The sequence below is a fragment of the Amborella trichopoda genome, chromosome 7 (assembly GCF_054954075.1).
Source record: "Amborella trichopoda isolate Santa Cruz 75 chromosome 7, AtrichopodaSantaCruz75HAP2 v2.0, whole genome shotgun sequence".
Classification (NCBI taxonomy): domain Eukaryota; kingdom Viridiplantae; phylum Streptophyta; class Magnoliopsida; order Amborellales; family Amborellaceae; genus Amborella; species Amborella trichopoda.
The window spans coordinates 5,476,450-5,491,781 of NC_142342.1; positions in this window are offsets into that span (position 1 = coordinate 5,476,450).

The following is a 15,332-nucleotide window of genomic DNA, read 5'->3' on the forward strand; positions in this document are numbered from 1 at the left end:
GTTAGTTTAGGAATGTAAATAGGATAAGGTTAAATCTAATGAGAGTTTTGAATGTAAATAGGATAAGGTTAAATCTAAGGGAGTTTTATCTTTTGAAAAATAGGAAGGCTTTGGATAAAATGGTGGGAAGCAAATCTTTTTTGTACGTGAGGTTAAGAGATAGGGATGAGAGAGAAAATAGATAAAATAGAAAATATTTATCTTGTTTTTTTAAGTCTATTTAAGGGAGATCTCCCTTCATTGTAAAGCAGTGAATGAGTTGAATAGAATTTCGTCTCGTGGATATATAGTTTTAGGGTGGATTTCCATGCAGATTTTTGAGAGATGGTATATTCTCTCAACCTTTTTTTTTTAATTGTTAGTTAACTGGTTTTATTATCTCCTTACATCAATTGGTATCAAAGCGGGTTTCGATGGCTTCAAAAGAGATACCCCTCGATAGATTAAAGTTATTGACTGAAGTAGTTCAAGCCCTAGCAGAGAGAGTAAACAAATTCATGCGCGTAGCTGAGAACGTAGATGAGTTGTTGCAAAAATTTGCTCAGTTTCAGGATGGAAGGAATTTGGAGGCTGGTGTTGTAACTCAAAGCAACAGAGATGAAAGAGGTATGCATCTAGTTCTTAACCATCCTTGGGTGGGCCCAGTTAATGGCGAATTCAATGAACAAATTCTTCAGTTGTTGGAAAGATAAAGAGAACCTGGAACAAAAATTGATATTCCAGAGTTCCATGGTCGATTGCATGCATATAATTTTCTTGATTGGCTAAGTAAAGTAGAGAAAGTGCTTGAGTACAGAGATATTGCATGTCACAAAAAGGTAAAATTAGTAGCCACAAAATGTTTTGGCCATGCATTGGTTTGGTGGGATGATTAAATGTAACAAGATAGTCTTCGACAAGCCAATTAAAAAATTAATTCGTGGGAAAAGATGAAGATGAAGATGCGTCGAAAATTTACACCAATAAATTTTGCCCGAACTTTGTACTAAAGGTGTCAAAACCTCAAGCAAGGTGAAAACTATACTGAAGAGTTCTATATTTTGGCATCTAGGGCATATTTACAAGAGTATGAAGATAAAAAAATAAGTCGCTACTCGAATGAGCTAAATCAAGTCATTCAAAATGAATTGGCCTTCAAAGATGTCTATAAGATGTCTGATGCCTATACTGTGACCCTCAAAGCAGAGGAAATACTCAATTTGGGCCTTGGGAGAAACAACTTAGTGACAAGAGACACTACTTCAACACAGGGGCAACAAGATTTAACCTTTAGAAAACCACCTATGGGGAGTGGAAACCAAAACTCTCAGAGTTTCCCAACTAGGACAAACCCTAATAAGGGGAGAGGTGGTGTTGGGAGAGGGCTTGGAGCACCTAAAAGTCCTCGTGATGATACACAAATTGTGTGTTTTAAGTGCTAACAGCCTGAGCATAGAGCATTCAATTGCCTTTCACGTCAACCTCTTGTCAAAGTTAACTTAGCAGAAGAAAATTATGAAGTTGAAGTCGATGAAGGATGCACCTATGAACGTCAAGATGATATTAGGTCAAACACTTATTCTTCTATAAAACTGGACCAAACACTTATTCTTCTATCAAGGATGACCCTATGAAGTAACTTTCTACACCCAAATCCACTAAAGAGGAGGGGTTCAAAGTTGCTTAATATGCAAAAAATAAAAAGGGGCAGCAAGGATATGGATGTGATTTATGTGTTGCTTGCAAAAGAAAATTTTACATCGATTATAATTCTTAGGTCTCTTGAATCAAAGGCATTGAGAAATATAAAGATTTGATGCTTGAAGAATTACCTGATGGTCTTCCTCCAATGAGAAATATTCATCATCACATTGACTTGGTGCCTAGTTTTAGCCTACCAAATTTGGCCCATTATCGAATGAGCCCCATGGAACATGAAGAGTTGCATTGACACGTTGTTGATTTGCTTAAGAAGGGATTGATTTCAGAAAGCATGTCACCATGTGCTGTCCCTACATTACTGACTCCAAAAAAAGATAGGTCATGGAGGGTGTGTGGGGACAGTTGAGCAATTAACAAAATTATAATCAAGTACCGATTTCTTATACCCAGGCTCAATGATATTTAAGATATGCTTAATGGAGCCTATGTTTTCTCAATGATTGATTTTAAGAAGTGGGTACCATCAAATTCGGATTTGTCCTGGGGATGAATGAAACATCGCATTCAAAACTCGATATGGACTATATGAGTGGCTTGTGATGCCATTCCGGCTTTCTAATGCACCAAGCACATTCATGCACCTAATGATTGAGGTACTTTGTTCTTTTATTGGTAAATTTGTTGTGGTTTATTTTGATGATATCTTGGTTTTTAGTTCTAACCCACATGCTAATCTTTACCACTTGGAACAAGTTTTTGATGTGTTAAGGAAGGAATCATTTATTGTGAATTTGAAAAAATGCTCATTTAAGACGGTCAATGTCGTCTTTCTAGGGTATATTGTTTCGTCTGAGGGAATTAAGGTGGATCAAGAAAAGGTGAAGGCCATAGTTGAGTGGCCGGTGCTAAAGTCACTCACTAAGATGAGTTCGTTTCATGGCCTAGCAACCTTTTATCGTCGATTTTTCAGAACTTTCTGCACTTTAATAGCACTCGTGACTGATTGTATGAGGGTTGAAAAGATTTTATGGAGTCTTGCTTCTTAAAAGAACTTCAGTCTAATTAAACAAAAGATGATGCAAGCACCAGTACTTGCCTTACCAAAATTTTCTAAGGTGCTTGATGTTGAAACCAATGCATCAAATGTTGTCAAAGGGGTAGTTCTAAGCCAAGAGGGGAGACCAGTGGCCTTCTTTAGTGAAAAGTTGAATGAAGCATGTAAGAAGTATTCGGTCTATGACCTTTAGTTTTATGCAGTGGTGCAAGCCTTGCACTACTGGAGGCACTACCTGATTCATAGAGAGTTTGTTCTATACTTAGATCATGAAACACTCCAGTATTTGAGTTTCAGAAGAAGTTGAATGCACGACATACTAAGTGGATGTCCTTCCTTCAATAATATACCTTTTTATTAAAGCACAAGGCTGGAACTCAAAATAAAGCAGCTGATGCTTTAAGTAGAAGGGTAGTGTTACTTCGAACTTTGTCTATGGAAGTGTTGGGGTTTGAAGTGATAAAAAACCAATATAAAGTTGACTCAATTTTCAGCAAGCTCTTTGAAAGGTGTGTTGATGGGCGAGACCCTATGGGTGATTATCTCATGCATGATGGTTGTTTGTTTAAAGGTATGCGGTTATGTATACTTGATGCTCCCTAAGGGAGAAGATAATTATGGAGCTCCATGGTGGAGGCTTAGGTGGGCACTTTGGGAAAGACAAAACTATGACTATGGTTGGAGAAAAGTATTTTTCGCCAAGCATACGAAGGGATGTTAATCGATTTGTGATCCGATGTCGAACTTGCCAAGTATCTAAAGGTCACACACAAAATACAGGTCTTTATACACCTCTTCCTGTTTTAGATGCCCCATGGGTTGATATCTCTATAGACTTTGTACTTGGACTTCCACGTACCACACAAGGTATCGACTTTATTTTTGTTGTTGTTGATCTATTTTCCAAAATGACACATTTTATTCCATGTAGAAGAACTATGGATGCTGCACATATTGCTTATCTCTTTGTCAATGATATTGTAAGGCTACATGGTGTTCCTCAGTTTATTACATCTGATCGAGATACAAAATTCTTAAGTCATTTTTGGCTCACTTTGTCGAAACACATAAGAACTGAACTTCAATTTTCTAGCGCTTACCATCCTCAAACAGATGGGCAGACTGAAATAGTGAATAAGAGCTTTGGTAATCTCTTGAAGCTTATTGTTGGTGATAACATATCTCAGTGGGACCTCGTTTTGCCTCAGGCTGAGTTTGCTTACGATAGGTTAGTAACTCGGTCTACAGGAAAATCTCCATTTGAGATTGTCAATGGGCGGACTCCTGATCATGTGCTGGACCTAGTGCTACGTAAGATCAGTGATGATGTCAATGCTTTTGCTGAGCATATTCGAAATTACAAGCTCAAATCAAGAAGAAAATTGAGGAAAACAATGCAAAGTATCGAAAAGCCTTAAATGAGCATAAAAGAAAGATTTTTCAAGGAGGGTGACCAAGTAACAGTGTATTTGCGAAAGGAGAGGCTTTCATTGGGAACCTATAATAAACTCAAGTCTAAGAAAGTGGGCCTTTGCCGCTTTTGAAGCAATATGCGAACAATGCATGTATGGTGAAATTACCAAAGGCATTGGATATCTCCCCGAAATTTAATGTTGCTGATTTAGTTGAGTTTGATAGAGACCCTCTAGAAGTCGAAGAAGAAATAATTGATATAATGAAGCAATTACCAAGAAACAAAGATGAGGAAATTAAGCAAGTTTTGAAGACTGAAAGCTTTCAAACTCGAAAGAGTTCTTATTGCCAATATCTTGTCAAATGGAAGGGTAGGTCATACTTTGATAGCACATGGATTTTGGAGCAAAAGTTCAAAAGGGTGGATCCAGACTTATACCGCATCTATAGTGAAGCCAACTCATTGGAGTCAAGTTTCTTTCAACTGGGGGAAATGATGTAGCCATACCCCAACCAATTGTTCGTGGCTAAAAGGGCCAAGAAGGGTCGTACGATAGAAGAGGGATCGGCTGGGCCAAGAAGGGTCGTAGGACCCAAGAGGGAAAAAAAGGAGCAATGATGTAATAAGGGGATTATTATTTTAATTTTTTAATTTTATTTGTTTCTTAAGAATAGGGAGTGCGCAGGGATAATTAGAAGGACATGAATTTATCTTGTGCTTGGTATTGATCTAATGCTATTTTAAGAATGTAAATAGGATAAGGTTAAATCTAATGGGAGTTTGGAATGTAAATAGGATAAGGTCAAATCTAAGGGGAGTTTTATCTTTTCAACATTAGGAAGGCCTTCATTGTACAACACTGAATGAGTTGAATAGAATTTGATCTCATGAAGAGATTATTTTAGGGTGGATTCCCTTGCGAGAGGATATATTCTCTCGACCTTTCTTTTTTTTTAATTATTATTTTTCGGATTTTGTTTTCTCCCTGCATCATCTCTTTTATTCTTCGCTATCACCGTTGAGCCACCCCTCTCTTCACACTATCAAGCAGACCCCTCTCTTCGCACTCAACCCTCACTAGGGTTTATTAAGCTCTTCTTTAGCTCTTATCCTTGCTATTGAGCTCTGATCCTGACTATTGAGTATTGTACTTCTCTTCTCTATCACACTGGAGGGTCCAAGAAGATGGAGGAGGAAGCAAAGAGCTCTTATTCTTTCTATTTCATTCATCTTGAGGTATGCTATTGAGCTCTGATTTTCTTCATCTCTCTCTCTTTTCCTTGGATCTCTTCCTTGAGCTCTGATCCTTCCTATTGAGCTTTGATATGTGTTCTTCATATGTTTTTGAGGTATTTGCGTGCCCCCAACTTCCCTAACCACAGAGAAGAGACCATCTTGCACCTTCTCTTCTTTGTGCCTACGAGCCTCCTCACAAAGGTATATCTCAGTTTTTTCTCTCTCCGCTGGTTTTTTTTCTCTCTCTATTTTTTTCTGTATCCCATGGTTTTTATTGCTCTCTGATTTTTTTCTCTAGGTTCTGAACGTGGTAAAAATGGATACCAATTTTTCTCTATTTTTACAGATTTTTCATAAATGTTTCTATTTTTTTTGTGTTTATTTGGCTCATTAGGTTACTCAGCATAGACTTTGATGAGTTGATTATGATTTTTTTGAGTTGCAAAGGGGTGAGTTCTTTCTCCTGAGCTCCATTTTCAAACATTAGTCAAAGTAAAGTGATTCGGTCTTGTGAAATTTGTTAATAGATTGCATCTTACTTGAGTTAGGCATTTCATGTTTTTCTTCTTCATTTTCAAACATTTGTGAAAGCAAAGTGATTTGGTCTTGTGAAATTTGTTAATAGATTGCGTCTAACTCGAGTTAGGCATTTCATGTTTTTCGTCTTGGCGTATTTTGAGTTAATTTGCCGCATGTGTATTAAAATCAAAGGTTCTTGAAATGATTGCATCTTACTGAGTTATTTTGAGTTCCTTCTTGGCATGATTGCATCTTACTGAGTTATTTTGAGTTCCTTCTTGGAATGGTTGCATCTTACTGAGTTATTTTGAGTTCTTTCTTGACATAATTGCATCTTACTGAGTTATTTTGAGTTCCTTCTTGGAAGGATTGCATCTTACTGAGGGATTGCATCTTACTGAGTGAGTTATTTTGAGTTCCTTTCTAGCATAATTGCATCTTACTGAGTTATTTTGTGTTCCTTCTTGGCATGATTATATCTTATTGAGTGATTAGAGGTTCTTGTTGTTCACTTTTGTTTTTTTTTTTTTTTTTTTCTTATTCTTTCCTGCAAAGTGGCCATATAAAGATTCTATTTACAATGACTTTAGTTCGACTGTTTTGAGTAAATAGATTGAATATAGGATTGGTTTCAGAAAAATGACAGCAATTGATTTCTACTTGTATAAGAGGTTTGGTTTTCTTGGTTCTGATATATCTGTCAAGAAGGGAAAGTCCTAACCGCAAGGGGAAGGGGAAGGAGAAGGAGATATTTTTAAATCTCTAAGGGAAAGGGAACTCTCGATCCCACGATTATCGCCCTCCACCGAGACCATAGTGGAGGGAGGGGTATCACGGTGAGTTATCCCCCATAGTGGAGCGAGGGGTATCACGGTGAGGAGTGGGAGGGAGAGGGGGAGGGAAGGGGAACAACCTTGCGTTATCCCACCGGTAGAGGGAGGGGGAGAGAGAGGGGACGGGGAGGGGAATAACGTTCTCTTTAAAATTACAATTTAATTTTTTTTATATTTGGAAAAAAATTATATAAGGTTGCAACCTTAAAATGTAGAATTAATACACCTCGAATATCCATCATAAAAGGTTGTTTGGATGTTGGAAACCCTTTAATTGATCATCTCGACGTCGAGATGTATGAATATGAAAAGAAAAAAAGATTTTGAGTCCGCGAAATAGTGTATCTTACAAAACATTATCTAGACCATCTATTTTCAAGATTTTCATGTGTTTATGGATCTATTTGATTTGAACCATTTTTAGCGTTTAAAATTTTATAATAAGAGATAAAAATGGATTCTCAAGCATGATAAAATTTAGAGGCGTGCCTTAATTAAATTGCTTAAGGTTGCGCCAACCTCGCCCTTTATATTTTGATAGGACTGATCTTTAACTTAACCGATTTCAAAGGAAAGTTGTTTTATTACTTTGGATTTTGGATTTTAATGGTGATGATGACCTCTTGTTATTTCAGGAAACATTAGGCTATCATGTCAGAGACTATCTTGTCAGAGACTCAATTAGGCTATCTTGTCAGAGACTAAATCAAATCTTAAAAAAATTACTTCAAAAGTTACTGCTACTGCTAATATTTAAAAACACGCTCCGGCGCAATCAAATCTTAAAAAAATTACTTCAAAAGTTACTGCTACTGCTAATATTTCAAAAAACGCTCCGGCGCCGCGCCTAGGGAATCCACGGATTTAAAAAAGGCTAGGAACGCTAGGCCAACGCCTAACCTTAAACACTCCGTAATTTAAAAAAAACAAAAAATATCTATAATTTTTAAAAAAATATATCCATAATTTAAAAAAACAAAAAATATCCACCCAGGTACATCTGCTTAAGTGGGCACTCCGTAGTTTAAAAAAAAAACAAAAAATATCCACCCAGGTACATCCTGGCTGTGTGGGGGCCCCGTAATTTAAAAAGCTCTGAAATTTAAAAAAAAAACTAAAAATATTCTCCCTGGCCCACCCAGGTACCGTCGATCATCTAGGTACATCCACCCCGCCCAGGTGCCCAAGCGATACCTGGCCGACCCAGGTACTGCCTGGGCGCTCGTCTAGGTACATCCGTTTAGTTCAACTAGATACTGCCAGGGCGCTCGTCCAGGTACCCCCAGATCACCCGTCCAGGTACATCCGCCTGGCCCACCGGGTACCGCCTGGGCGCCCGTCTAGGTACATCCGCCTGGCCCACCTAGGTACCGCCTGTGGGCCCGTTCAGGTACATCCGCCTAGCCCACCCAGGTACCGTCTGCACGCCTATCTAGGTACATCCGCCTGGCCCACCCAGGTACCGCCTGGGTGCCCGTCCAGGTACATCCACCTGGCCCACCTAGGTACATTCTGAGGACCCGTCCACGTACATCTGCCTGGCCCACCTAGGTACCGCCTTGGCGTTCTTTCAGGTACATCCGCCTGGCCCACCCAGGTACCGCCTGGGCACCAGTCCAGGTGCATTCGCCTGGCCCACCCAGGTACCTCCTGAGTGCTCGTCCAGGTACATCCGCCTGGCCCACCCAGATACCGCTTGGGCTCCCATCCAGATACATCTACCTAGCCCGTCAGGCGCCTGTCCAGGTACATTTGCCTAGCCTGCCGGGCGCCCATCCAGGTACATCCGCCTAGCCTGCCGGGAGTGTCCAAAATCCGCCTGCAGACGCCGGGTGCCACATCCGCCTAGCTCGCCGGGTGCCCATCCAGGTACATCCGCAAGCTCGCTCAGTGCTCGTCCAAGTACATCCGCCTAGCCTGCTGGGCGCTCGTTCAAAAATCCACTTGCGGATGCCAGGTGCCACATCCGCTTAGCCCGCTAAGGCGCTTGTCCAGGTACATCTGCCGAGCCCGCCTGGGCACCTGGCGTCCTAGCCGGCCGGGCGCCCATCCAGGTACATCCGCCTAGCCCGCCTAGGCACCTGGCGTCCGCAGGCGGATTTTTGGACGCTCGCCCGCCAAAAAATCTGCCTTGCCCACCTAGACCCAAGGTGGATGGGTCTTTTAAAACATGTGGATTTTTTGACGCCCGCCCACCTAGACCCAAGGTGGATGGTAAACATTGGTTACTGCAAGCTCACTCTATCACTCTTTTAAAACAACACACTCTCTAACACACTCTATCACTCTTTTAAAAGACTCTATCACTCTTTTGCCCGCCGCCTAGACCCAAGGTGGATGGGTCTTTAAAACATTGGTTACTGCAAGCTCACTCTATCACTCTTTTAAAACAACACACTCTCTAACACACTCTATCACTCTTTTAAAACAATACACTCTATCACTCTTTTAAAACAACACACTCTATCACTCTTTTAAAACATTAGTTACTGCCAAGCTCACTCTATCACTCTAACACATTCAAAAGCTAAGCTTTCATAGGCGTGCCTTCTTACCATCTATGCAAATTCATTGTCTTTGCACATTTAAGCCCTTAGCGCTTAGTGCGTAATTTCTTCTTACCATTTGTGCAAATTCACTGTTTTTGCACATTTAAGCTCTTAGCGCTTAGTGCTTAATTTCGTTTTTTGCATATTTAAGCCCTTAGTGCTTAGTGCTTAATTTCTTTTTTTGCATAATTTCTACGCTTATGGGTTTATGAGAATGGGAACAACATGATATGATTTATTATTAGGGATTTATTATTTACACATTTAATCCCTTAGCGTTTAGTGCATAATTTCTTCTTACCATCTGTGCAAATTCATTGTTTTTGCACATTTAAGCTCTTAGGACTTAGTGCTTAATTTCATTTTTTGCATATTTAAGCCCTTAGCGCTTAGTGCTTAATTTCTTTTTTTGCATAATTTCTGCGCTCATGGGTTTATGAGAATGGGAACAACATGATATGATTTATTATTAGAGATGGAATGCTTGATGGAATACACTTAAAGGACAAAGGCTTAAGGCATAGATTGGGAACAACATGATATGATTTATTATTAGGGATGGAATACTGCTTATGGATTTAAACTTAGGGATGTGAGTGTCTTACCTCACATCCAATGAGTCTCTTGGAGAGAGACTAAGAGAGCTACTTGATATTTTGATATTTTTGTCCAAAACTCGTTCCTGAACCGTCATACCATAACCAAATTTATGTGTACTTTTTTTCCGATTTAGTCTATGCAAATATCTCAATTAACTCCTCATTTTTATGGACTTTCCTGCAGTAAAAAATACCGTGCTCATGGAAGCCAGCGAGGTTGATGCTGCTACTAGATTCCAACTTGATGCTGCTAGTAGATTCCAACTTGAAACAACCGGTTGCGTGGATCCCAGTGTAAATTTGGGAAGAGACATGAGAACAAATTATCTTCAATTTGTGCACAACGCAGGCTTGGGCAGAGAGATGAGAAGTAATGATTCTCAAAACATGTTTAATGCAGCAAACATGATTCGTGAAAACCCAACCACCAATAACCTTCAATTCATGCACAACACGGGCTTGGGCAGAGAGATGAGAATTAATGATTCTCAAAACATGTTTAATGCAAGCATGATTCATGAAACCCCAACCATCACAGGACAGACTTTGCCTAGATGCATTAAAGTCCCACCAACCCTACACATTCCACCTCCAACTTTGGCTATCCCCAACTTTGAAGTTCCAACAAATGGTACCCATGGGTACTCTTATTCGTACTCAGGCTATGGTAAGAGGGTCGAATCGAACCATGCTAGCAGTTACCACATAAACCATCCTGGCAGTGGGGCCCATGCCACCTATGGTGGAAGCAGGACCCACTCAAGTTTTCTAGACCTTGCCGGTTAAGACCACATGAGCTATGAAAGTGGAGCCCTCACTGCCTACACTAGTGGGGCCCACCAAGCAAGCTACAGTGGGGAGTCAAGTAATTATGAAAATGGTTTTATGCAAAGTTATCACAGAACGGAGGAAGGAAACATGGGATACTCCATGATAGGAAGCAGGGGAAAGTTCTATGGCGACAATGCAGCCCACAGAATCTACACCAATGGGGCCCACCAAGCAGACTATAATGGGGCACCAGGTAACAATGAATGGTCTCCAATTAACAATGGAAATCATTTCACTCTAAAAGATTTTAGATGGAGGAAGGAAACAAGGGATTATTGTATAGCCAGAATCCTATGATAGGAAGCAGTGGAGACCTAGGTAGCCAGAATCCCATGATAGGAAGCAATGGAGACCTGAATCCTGTGATACCATTATTTGAAAATGGCTCTGTGAAAGCCGAATTCGTCCAAGGAGGTTCATTTGGATTTCCTCGTAACGACTCACTCGATGACATTTGCTCTGGGATGCTTTATGATCAGGATGAAGATTTCAAGATTATGTGAATTGAGCACAGTTGTTATTGCAATTGGTCTCATTCTTTTCATGGTTAGATTCATTTTAATGGTGGGTTTGTGATTCTAGGGCTTTTTGAAGGTGGTTAAATTTGTTAGTATCTAGTGTTGCATCAAGCAGCCCTTGAATAACCCAAAAATGGAAGTCTTTATTTAAAAGGGAGTTTCATCCCAAAGATTTGATGGGTTTGGGAGTTTTACATTCACAGACATTGACAGGGCTATGAATAAGTTGTTCTGGTATGAATATCTTCCAAAATTGATAGTTGGAAGGCCGAGTAACACCGAGTTGTGTATGCAACTCAGGGTATATATAGAAAAGAAAAACTTTTAAAATTAAAAATTGTAATATGCTATGTAGTTTTTTTTCATATGATTTGGATGTTTCTAGCAAAGATTAATGAGTGGATGTTCTAGCAAAGATTAAAGAGTGTTTTTTCATAACATCTATTTTTCTAGATTGTGAACAAGCCATTCAATTGATCCTACTCATTAATATCGTATATACTAAAGTACAAATATATCCAAGTATACATATAGAATTTAAAGTACAGCTACCTCTCAACATCGCAAATAGTCTAACCATTCAGTAAACATATCCTAGTATACACATAGAATCAAAAGTACTGTAGGTAAAATTGAAATTTTTACTTAAAAAAAAATAGAGAGAGCATCACAAATAGCCTAACCATGAGAAGCAAACATATCCAAGTATACACATAGAATTAAAAGTACCCAATCCATAAAAAATAATAATAGAGAGAGCATCACAAATAGCCTAACCATGAGAAGCAAACATATCCAAGTATACACATAGAATTAAAAGTACCCAATCCATAAAAGATAAAACTGAAATTTTTATTTAAAGATAGAGAGAGTTGTGAACAGTGGATTTACTAGTTTTGTAGTATTTTTTTTAAAAAAAAACTATTTGTTTTTGTGATATCTTCATCATTAAGTAAGGGCAATTTTGTAAATATCACTACAAGACAAATGGTATGTTCGTCATCTCTATAAAAGGTAAAATTGAAATTTTTAATAAAAGACATTGTCACTTTACAAATAAACTTTCAGGACAATAACTTCCAAAATGTCATTGTACTTTTGTAAAAATTTCAAATTCGCCCTTACTTAATGGTTAAGAGACTTAACCATTAAGTTACCTATTAAATTAAGCAAGGGCATTACAAAAGTACAATGAAATTTTGAAAGTTAGTATCTTGGAATTTTATTTGTAGAGTGCCCTTGTTTTTTAGTAAAAAATTCAATTTTACCCTTTATGGAGATGACAAAAGTACCCATTATCTTGTAGTAATATTTACAAAATTACCTTTACTTAATGATGAAGCTATCACAAAAAGTAATTTTTTTTAAAAAATAGACTACATTAAATCTACCTGTCACAGCTCTTTCTATCTTTAACCTTTGTAATGTGAATGGTTGTGAAGTTTAGATTATATATATATATATATATATATATATATATATATATATATATATATATATATATATATATATATATATATATATAACATGACATTTAAATATATGTATTTTTTATTTTTGGGTGGGTTCAATCTGGTCTGGGTCTGGATTTTGATGGCATAATTGTTTTTCATAATTGTTTTCAAAGCCGGACCCAAACTCGACCCGACCCATTGCCGCTGCTACAAAAAATCCAAGATCTAAGGCCCAAGGGTCAGGCCAAGTCCAATAATCCATGTGCGGTCAACGAGCAGGTCCCACCCAGCCCTTAGTCTTGGTAGCCTGATCCTATAGGCCCAAGGCCCCACAGCCAGGTTATAAGAGCCATGCGTTGACTTTTTAATTCTAGGTCTCTTAGTAAGGGTAAGGGGTTTGATGAATTAGCCGATGAAAATTGCCAGAACTGATCTGGTCCTTCTTTATTTTCAATGGACATGCATCATTCCCTTTTGTAAGAAGACCTTTAATTCAGTTTCCAAACAGAATTAGGGTTTGAGTGTATTGCTCATGTGAATTAGGGTTACATGCATTTTCTCTTTTAAAATTTATCGTCTGCAATTTCTTCCCAAAACTTTTATCAATATTTTAACAGGGACCAAGAGAAAATGGGTTCAAATGGGGTAGAGCAGATATTGTTCTGTTTCGCGTTGCACAAACCAAATCTTTTTCCATTTATTAAACTCGGAAATCCAATTTAAATTTGCATTGAGAATCATTCTTGTTATTAAACAAGAAGAAGACAACTTTTATGAAATATATATATATATATATATATATATATATATATATATATATATATATATATATATATATATATATATATATATATATAAAGATATTCGAGAAGGAAGCCTTTTTCCATCAATTTGGTGCATTTTGCCAAATAACTGGAGGAATCTGCTATATGGTTGGAAAGAAGATTTGAGATGCAAGATAATAAGGATGCAATTTTAGGTCTGAGTAAAGATAAGGCACCGGAGGCATATGGTTTTCCATTGGCATTTTTTCACAACTTCTGGGATGTCCTAAAAGAATATTTGTTTGTACTATTGGAGGATTTTCAATGCTATAGGGAAGATTACTTTGGCCATAAATTCTACCTCCATTGCTTTTGTTTTCAAGAAAACAGTGATTGAACAAGTTAACGATATCATACCTATTAGTTTTCTGGGTAGTTAATATAAATTAATGAAAGTAGTATTAGCCATCAGACTATGATAGGTGCTTCATATAGTTATAGAAGGCCCTCAATCAATATTCCTTAAAGATAGAAAAATTATGGATAGTATCCTAGTTGCGCAAGAATGTATCTATTCTAGAACTAAAGAGCGCAAGCCAGATCTCATTTGCAAACTGGACATAGAGAAGGCATTTGACAAAGTTGATTGGCAGGTGTTTTACAAAATTATGGTCTGAATGGGCCTCCAATCGAAGGTGGAGATTATGGATTTTGGATTGTCTCTCTTCTATTCACTTCTCTATTTTGATTAATGGGAAAGCCTCTGGTTCCTTTAAAGCTTTGAGAGGATTAAGGCAATGAGACCCATTATCAACTTTTGCTTACACTACTGTAGTTGGAAGTTTTAGCGTTATGTTTAGATATGTGGTGGACTGAGGACTATTATGGATTTCAGATTGTTACAATGGCTTAATGGTGTCACACTTGGAATATCTAGACGTCACCATTATCTTTTGTAATACAAAAGAGGGGGAAATAAAAAATCTATGGATTTTTCTGAAATACATGGAGTTGGTCACGGGTCTTGAGGTTAATTTTTCAAAGACCTATTTGATTGGAATAGGGGGGTGCGCAGAAAACATGGTTGGAATAGGGGGGTGTGCAGAAAACTTGGTAAAACATTTGGCGAGGGTCTTAGGTTGTGAAGTGGAGAACTTGCCTTGTAAATATCTGGGAATTCCATTAATGGATGGTCATCTTTCTCACTCTATTTGCGATCTAACTATCAAGATATTTATTAAGAAATTAGACTTGTGGAATTCAACGTGCCTTTACCTATAGTGAGAGTGAAGTTAATTAAGTCCACCTTCTGCAACTCAATTGTTTATATAGCTTTGTTTAGCATGACTAGACAGGTTGCGAGGGGGTTGGAGGGTATCATGAGAACATTCTTACGAGGGAGGCTATGACAATTAAAGGAAGTTACATTTATCAAATGGGATCAATGTTGTGCTATTATAAAAAGAAGGAGGACTAGGGGTAAGGAAGATCAAAATCATGAATTCCAGCCTTCTCATAAAATGGTGGTGGAGATATCATGAAATAACCGGTCTTTCTGGTGACTTGATCTTAAAGAAAAATATGGTATTTATAAGACAAATGGTTTAATCAAATGCCCAAGTAATAGGTCATCTTTGTCTACAGGTTGGAAGTGGATCGACTATTGCAGGCCTATTTACCTTCCACAACATCACACGATACACGATGGTGGGAAATGGAGAAAATAAGTTATTTTGGTATGACAAATAGTTAGGGGATTTATCTCTGCGTTACCTCTTCCCTGAGGTCTTTTAAAAGGTAGTAATCCTTCGTTCACAGTCATGGAGAAAAAAGGGGTGATGGAGATAAAAGGGGTGAATAGCTCTAATGGGGCATGGTATACCCCTTGTAGATATGTGAAGAAGAAGATTGAAAACATGC